The sequence below is a fragment of the Leucoraja erinacea genome, chromosome 18 (assembly GCF_028641065.1).
Source record: "Leucoraja erinacea ecotype New England chromosome 18, Leri_hhj_1, whole genome shotgun sequence".
Classification (NCBI taxonomy): domain Eukaryota; kingdom Metazoa; phylum Chordata; class Chondrichthyes; order Rajiformes; family Rajidae; genus Leucoraja; species Leucoraja erinaceus.
This window is the reverse complement of record NC_073394.1, coordinates 36878838-36886623: the sequence shown is the minus strand read 5'-3', so window position 1 is coordinate 36886623 and position 7786 is coordinate 36878838. Positions and strand designations below refer to the sequence as shown.

At 41.6% G+C, this 7786-nt stretch overlaps 1 long non-coding RNA gene across 1 annotated transcript; it reads right to left on the bottom strand.

Moving 5' to 3' along the window:
• Window positions 1-250: 250 nt before the first annotated feature.
• LOC129705937 (uncharacterized) lies at window positions 251-5530 on the bottom strand. Its single transcript, XR_008724985.1, has 3 exons — window positions 2530-5530; window positions 564-593; window positions 251-286 (listed from the first exon to the last, which is right to left on the bottom strand). It is a non-coding gene; the product is annotated as an uncharacterized LOC129705937 (long non-coding RNA).
• Window positions 5531-7786: the final 2256 nt, after the last annotated feature.

Genomic DNA, 7786 nt, shown 5'->3' with positions numbered 1-7786 from the left:
GTTTTTCATTATAGGATGAACCAGTAATCACTTGTGAGTACTGTTTTTACTGGAGGGCGGGAGAAAACAACAGAACAGTGTTCAATGAAACTGGATCGGCCAGTAGTGAAGTATGGGCAGGAATGTTTTTCACAGCTTTTGCTTTATTACTGGAGTAATGTAAACAAGAGGACAGATTCAATGAACCCGCAGGTGCAGACTTGTGAGGATCATGCAAAACAAATTTTTATTGCTAACTTATTACCTGTTGAAGTTGAAGTTGAAGTAGTTGTCTCAAGTGTTGATGCTGTAAATAAAGATTTTTTGTTTTAGTTCCTTTTTTAATTGCACCGTTGGTCATTGCGAGAGATGTTTGGAGTTAAATAAACCCGTGATAAAGGCAACACAAGCAGAGATTCCACACCATTTAATGCGTGTCTTGGAATGGGAGGTGAAAGGAACGTGGTACTTCACACTGGAATGGAGGTCCGAAATAAAGCATCGCAGTGGCTTTGTAGAAGATCAGTCTTTTGTTCCGTGACCATGAATGATGACAACCTGCTGTGGCCCAGTTAATACCATACCTGTTGTTGAAGTCGGAGTTGTTGTCGATGCTGGAAATGAGAAAATTGACCATTTCAGTGTGGTGTGTAAAATTGCATCTCAATCCTATCCCATCCGTCTAGTCCACTGGTCTATCCGTCTGGGTGCTACACCTACGTAACATGCAAAAGATTGCACAGTATTGGTCCTCCATTTAATCTTGACCATGATAACAAAAGATCAGTATTATATAGAGAAAATTGTTGAATGTGCCTTTCTTTTCCAAGATCACTTTCCCACTGCTTCCCCACCATCTGCATTGCTCTGTGCACGTATTTAAATTTGAGATGAATATGAATATTTCAGAAAATTATTGATATATTTTTATTCATATATGTATCAACATAACATTGATAGTTTTCTGTAAAGTCGATTTATATTCAAGAAACATTTTTGTGCTCCTGCTTACAAACATAAGGGACCATGAAAACACCGTTGATGCAAAGTACTCATTTACTACCTCGTCTACATCCTCTGACTACAAGCACAAATTCCCTTCTTTATCCATGATCAGTCCTACTGTTTCCATTGTTACCCTATCGATTTTCATGGATGTATACAAAGCCTTGGGATTTTTGTTCACCAATTGCCAGCGTGATTTATTTCCTGATCGCTTTATATTCCTCAAAGTACTTGTCTGATTTCTTCTTTCTAATCCTTACATAGAGTTCATTTTTCTTTTGAGCTGTTACAACCTCTGTGATCAGACAAGGTTCCCTTCCATTGCCATCCTTATCCTTCCTCCTTGTTGAAACATGTTGGTCTTAAACACTGATCAACTTGCCAGTATAAGTCTCCTATCGGTCAGATGAGTACTTGCCCAATGACAACGGCTCACTTTACTCACCCTAGCTCCTGCTAAATGTTGCTGTAATCTACAATTCCCCCAATTTAGTACCTTCCCGCAAGGTCCAGACTTATCGCTCTTCACAACAAACTTAAAACTTATCCGGCATCTGTAGTTCCATGTGTCCACATCAAAACATATGGAGTTGTGATCAAAATACTCTACGGCTGTTACACCTGTCACCTGGCTAGGTTAATTTCAAGGTTTAATATGCTCCTCTAGAACCATAGAAAAAATAGGTGCAGGAGAAGGCCATTCGGCCCTTCAAGCCAGCACCACCATTCAGTGTGATCATGGCTGATCGTCCCCAATCAATAACCCGTGCCTGCCATCTCCCCATTTCCCATGATTCTACTAGCCCCTAGAGCTTTATCTCACTCTCTCTTAAATCCATGCAGTGATTTGGTCTCCGCTGCCCTCTGTGGCAGGGAATTCCACAAATTCACAACTCTCTGGGTGAAAAGGTTTTTTCTTATTTAACAGATCTGTCCACGGACGGGCTTTTTAATGTTCCTGCATCTGACCTGACCTGAAGTTCACTTGCTGCAACCAATCAATTGTTTTACTGATTGGCAATTCAATCCCTCTCTTCCCTGTACTTCAATGTGCCAATCAAAAAGCCTCTTAAACGGCACTATAGTGTATGCCTCCACCACTACTCCTGGCAATGTGTTCCGACGTCCAGCCCCCACTATCTGCATTAAAACATTTTCCCTGGACATCTTCATTAAACTCCCCCACTCACATGATAGCTGTGCCCTCTCATGTTGGACATTTCCACCCTGAGGAAGAGGTTGTGACTGTCGACAAAATGTGTAATTCACTTCCATGATAATCTCAATGTCTCATTTGTGAAGATCTCAAATTTTATTTCAGTAAAATGATGACAGAGTAGAATTTTTGCCTCTCATTTCATAATTTCCAAAGTTTACAATATACCCAGAAAGGTTAAGATAAAATGTCTAATTATATTAAGGTTTTGACTGAAAGTATTAAAACACTCTCCTCCACTTCATCAAAAGAAACTAGTTAACATCCTGGGAATAGTTGTTCCCAAGTTAATGCGAAGTGTAATTGTTAATGTGTTGTTCATCACTTACTTGTTGAAGTTGTTGTCGATGTTGGTGCTGGAAGGAAGACATTAGTTTGTGTGAATAGGCGGAGTAGAATATCATTCAATTTTCCCTCAGTTCATAGAACCAGTTCTCAGGATATTGAATTGGAAACTTCATGCCATTATTGTAAAATCTTTCCCTGCTATTGGAACGATGTGTTAAGCTGGAAACGGTGCTGAGAATATTAACAAGGATGGTGCCAGGACCTGTGGGCCTGAGCTATAGTGAGAGGTTAGGCAGGCCAGGACTGTAATCCTTGGAGCAAAGAAGAATAGGGGTGATCTGATAAAGGTGTAAAAGATCACGAGGGGATAGGTAGAGGAGATGCACAGACTCTTTTACCCAGAATAGGGGGATCAAGAACCAGAGGACATAGATTTACGGTGAAAGGGGAAAGATTTACTACAATTCTGAGGCACAAGGTTTTCACACAATGGGTGGTGGGTAAATGTGGAGTCGTACACTTCGGTATATAACAGGAAATCAAGAAGGTTCCCAATGTGAAACGTTCACAGTTCAATTCCCTCCTCAGATCTTGTCTGTGCTGCTGAATTCCTCCAGAAGGTCGTTGTGGCTAAAGGCAGATGGTAAGTTCACGTTTACTACGAGAATATTTGATCAGACCCAAGCTGTTTGATTGTAGTCATTGAGGAGCATGGTGAGAACACATCTGGCTATAAAGGCTTAGTCAATGCGTTCATTCAAAGCAGTGATAGACAGATGTTTGGACATGTATATAGCCAAAGAATACAATCTGAAGTCCAAGATCATCTTTAATCAGTATTCGTATTATAGCAGTACAGCAGGTTGTTAGTTGTTAGAACATCATGACCGTTTCCAAGACTGACCAGTGTAGGAAGTGGGTGTTAGTATAAATCGTACAGTAGGATGGGGTTAGTGATCCTATTCTACTATGATTGGTTCTCATGCATAAACCAATCTACAGGACATAGTTGGGAATTAAAATAAATGGCGACAGTGCTAAAAAATGAATCTGGGCAGCATTCTAGAGTTACATGGGTGGATGCTGTTATATTTGATAAGAATAGACATACAAAGGATTGCTCATCCCATAATCAAAGGCAATAACCTGTTAGTTGCCTGAAAATGGTATGGATTTAACATGAGGTAGAGGAGATTTTACCAGGTCATGATCACACCCTAATCACCCATTCAATGGTCACTTCCAACTGGTTCTGTTTCCATTCAGGTCCTTATTAATCTGAATGGGAATCACATGATAATAATGGCTGCATTACCTTCTGGCGTTGATGTTTGATGATCATATACATAGGTTGTCATTTTGCCTGGAATAGAAATAAGGAGAAGTTGGAGGAAAAACGAGTGTAATCTGGGTTTCTAACCATGCGGAAATGCCAAAGCTGAAGGCTTTAGGAACTGGGTTCATCATTACCCAATGATAGTTTTTTTAATTCAAGATTCAGGAATGTTTTATTGTCATATGTCCTGAAACGAAACAATGAAATCCTGACTGGCATCAGCACAACAGATAATGTACGTAAACATAGTTCTCTGTTAAACCCCTTTTTCACGTGGTGACTTGACGCAAGAGTTAACCAGAGTTGAACATCGTGGGAACCTCTTACGATAACCGTACGGCATTCGTGGACCACCGTGGCGCTAACGGCAGGTACTCGTGTAACTTGGTGACTCGGGAGAAAATTCAAACAAGCTTGAATTTCTCCAAGAGTGACTTGTACACTTGTGGTTGAACATTGCAACATTATATGCACGTAGTGGCGAGTGCGATATCCGTACTGACTCTTGCGTGTATCGTGGGAACTCCTGCGAACGGTGAACCCGGAAGCTGGACAGAGGGGACAGAAGGTGAGTAAAAATTGTCTTCTGTGGAATTTAAAAAATAAAGATTTGCATCCTCATATGGACATCAACTTATTCATGAGTTATGTTAGAGATTCAAGAAAATAACTATAATCTTTAAAAGGGACTTTACTGAAAGGTCCCTCATTTTTATGGTCCGTGAGAAATTTTTCACATGTACTTCTTTGAGAGATACAGCTCGGAGTCCTCGCCAATCAGCGATCGATGCCTTTCCGAAGCAGGGTCCGGAATGCTACCAATCAATGTTCTCCAGAGACCCGTGTAAAGGAGTGAACTGCACATGCTGGTTTAAAACGAAGAAAAACATAAAAAGCTGGGGTAACTCAGCGAGTCAAGCAGCATCTCTGGAGAAAAATAGGTGATGTTTCGGGACGAGACACATCTTCAGACTCAATTCCGATTAGGATGTCTGAAGAAGGGTTCCGATTCGAATCGCCACCTATACTTTTTCTCCAGAGATGCTGCCTGACACGCTGACTTACTCCAGCTTTTTATGTTTTTCTTCCCAGATCTGACTTACCTGCTGAGTTACACCAACATTTTGTGTCCGTGTTCACTATGAACATTGACTTATTTAATTTTAGGTAACTTAAACTCTCTCTCTCTCCCACGCCCACCCCCTCCTGCCCCCGCTCCCCCATGCAGTAATTGTCGGTTAACCAGTCCAAGGTTTGCAACGCTGGTTCCCTTTTGGGATCACACTATCCCTAGCCAACAATTGGCCTATCAGGGAACCAAATATAGACATAAAGTGCTGGAGTGATTCAGTGGGTCAGGCAGCATCTCTGGAGGAAAGGGTTAGGCGACATTTCGGGTCGGGACCCTTCTTCAAAATACCCTGCTGAGGTCATCTGTTGTTGGCCCTGATTTGTCCCGGTCTTTTCTTGCTTCCAGTTCCCCCCTACAATCATCCCGAAGAAGGGTCCCGACCAAAAATGGAATCTATTCCTTTTCTCCAGAGATGCTGCTTGGCCCGCTGAGTTACTCCAGCATTTTGTGTCTAACTTGCTGATTCAGACAGTTTTTGATTTACTCTGAAACACACGTTGGAAATTTAAACTTGGGCGCAACTAACATCGTCTTACCGTGGGAACTCTTTAACTCAGCGGGCAGGCAGCAGTTAATTGTTGCTCCCTTCAGTTTACCAGGGGGTCGGGTCGGGACGGGACTGGAGTTGGGAGGGAAAGGTGGGGGAGTCGAGGGAGAGGAGGGGGAGACAGATGGGGGTGGCTTCATTTACTGGCGGCGGGTGTCTGTCACTGAAGCAGGCAGGTGATATTTCACATCCACGTTGTGTGTGCCTCTCTCTCTCTCTCACTCCCTCCCTCTCACACAGGCTGAGAGACTCTGCCTCAGTAACTGTGCTCACTCCATCTGTGTCTCCCACATACACAGTAAAACGCTGCTTTGTGTGTGTATGTACCAATTCAACCAAGGGAGGATATTTATAGTGTGTGAAAAAAAAAGTGACATCATTTGTGCCACATGATGATTTAATTACACTTGACAGTTACAATGTCATTCAAGATTTAAGTGGAAAGCTCGGGAGACGGGACAAGTCACTCGCACAAATAACAGAAATGCTGATTACCGTGGGAACTCTTTGTCTACCCCCCCGTTATATCATGTGATATCGTGCTAGACCACGACCACTTCACTCTGGCTACATCTTGCGTCAAGTCGCCCCATGAAAAAGGCCTATTATAGTCCACATGACAAGTGTCATCCTGAAGTGAACAGGAGGACAGAATTCAATGAACCCACTGAGATCTTGTGCTGTTAATGTCAAATACTAAATAGTCACCCTGCTTTTCTCGAGAAATCTCCAAAGCTTAAATCATGAAATTGTGCTTTGATGAGGTATCTCATGTCAAGAGGATCCGGAATTAAATTATCATCCAGCTGGTCTACATTTCAAGGGGTAATGTCAGTTTGACTGTCCAAAAACATTACATAATTGCTGGAGTAGGTTTTATGATTATTAATGTTATCCTCGCCACTGGTTCAGAGATTGTGATCAACTTCAGGAAACGAACCAGTGCACACTCATTGATAGCGCCAAAGAAGAGATGATTGAAATCTTCACGGTCTTAGGAAGAAATAGTACTCGCAATTTGTCCTGGACCAGCCACATCGAAGCAATTATCAAGAATGCACACCAATTCCACTACTCCCTTAGAAGGCTTAGGAAGTTTGGAATGTCACAAACAATCCTCACCAACCATTACATATGCGCCTTGGAAAGCATTTTATCGGGATGCCTCACAGCATGGTCTGCGAACAGTTCCATCCAAAACCGCAAGAAATTACAGAGAATTGTGGAAATAACTGTGACCATCGCACAAACCAACCTCCCTTCCATTGTCTCCATTTACCCTTCACACTGCTTCGGCAAGACCACCAGCAAAATCAAGGACCTATCTCACCCTGGTCACTCCTCTCCCATCAGGCAATAGGTACAGAAGTTTGAAAATGATATTTCCAGATTCAGGGAATGTTTCTGGGACACTGCTAGAAAGCGGACTTGACCTTCCATTTACATCATTGGAGACCTTAGAACTATCTTTAATCACACTTTGTTGGAATTTATCTTGCACTAAATGTTATACCCTTTATACAATATCTTTACACTTTGGAAAGATTGATTGTAATCATGTATAGTTTTTTCGCTGACTGGATAGCTTGCAACAAAATGCTTTTCATTGTATGACATTTATTATTGTCATTACATGACAATAATAAATTAAATTAATAAACTAAATTCAACAATCGACTCAGTGTTCTTGCTCATAAGTAAGTGTTCTTGCTCATACGTGGGTTATTTGGGAATTGAAAATGCAGCGACTTGTGAAGTTCATGCAAATTGTATTAATTTTCATTGCTAACTTGGTACCTGTTGAGGTTGAAGTTGTTGTTGGTGTTGATGCTTAAATAAAGATTTGTATGTTTAGTTCTGGAGAATTCTGAGTAATTCCATCATCTATTACTAGGAGACTTATTTTAAAGTTAAATACACACATGGGGAAGGTAACAAGCAGAGATTCAACACCATTCAATGCTGCTCTTGATATGGGCAGATTGGGAGCTTAAAGGAGCAGTTGGAAGCTCAGACTGGAATGGAGGTCTTAAAAGAAGGGTTGCAGTGGCTTTGTAGAAGATCAGTGTGTTGGTCCGTGTACATGAATGATAACAACCTGCTGTGGCCCAGCTGATACCGTACCTGTTGTTGAAGTCGGAGTTGTTGTCGATGCTAGAAATGAGAAAATTGACCATGTCAGTGTGGAGTGTAAAATGTCATCACAATAATTCAGCAAGTAACTAACACTTTCCTCAGGTCCATCGGGAAAATGTGGAAGAAGCCATGGTTGCAGAGTATTTG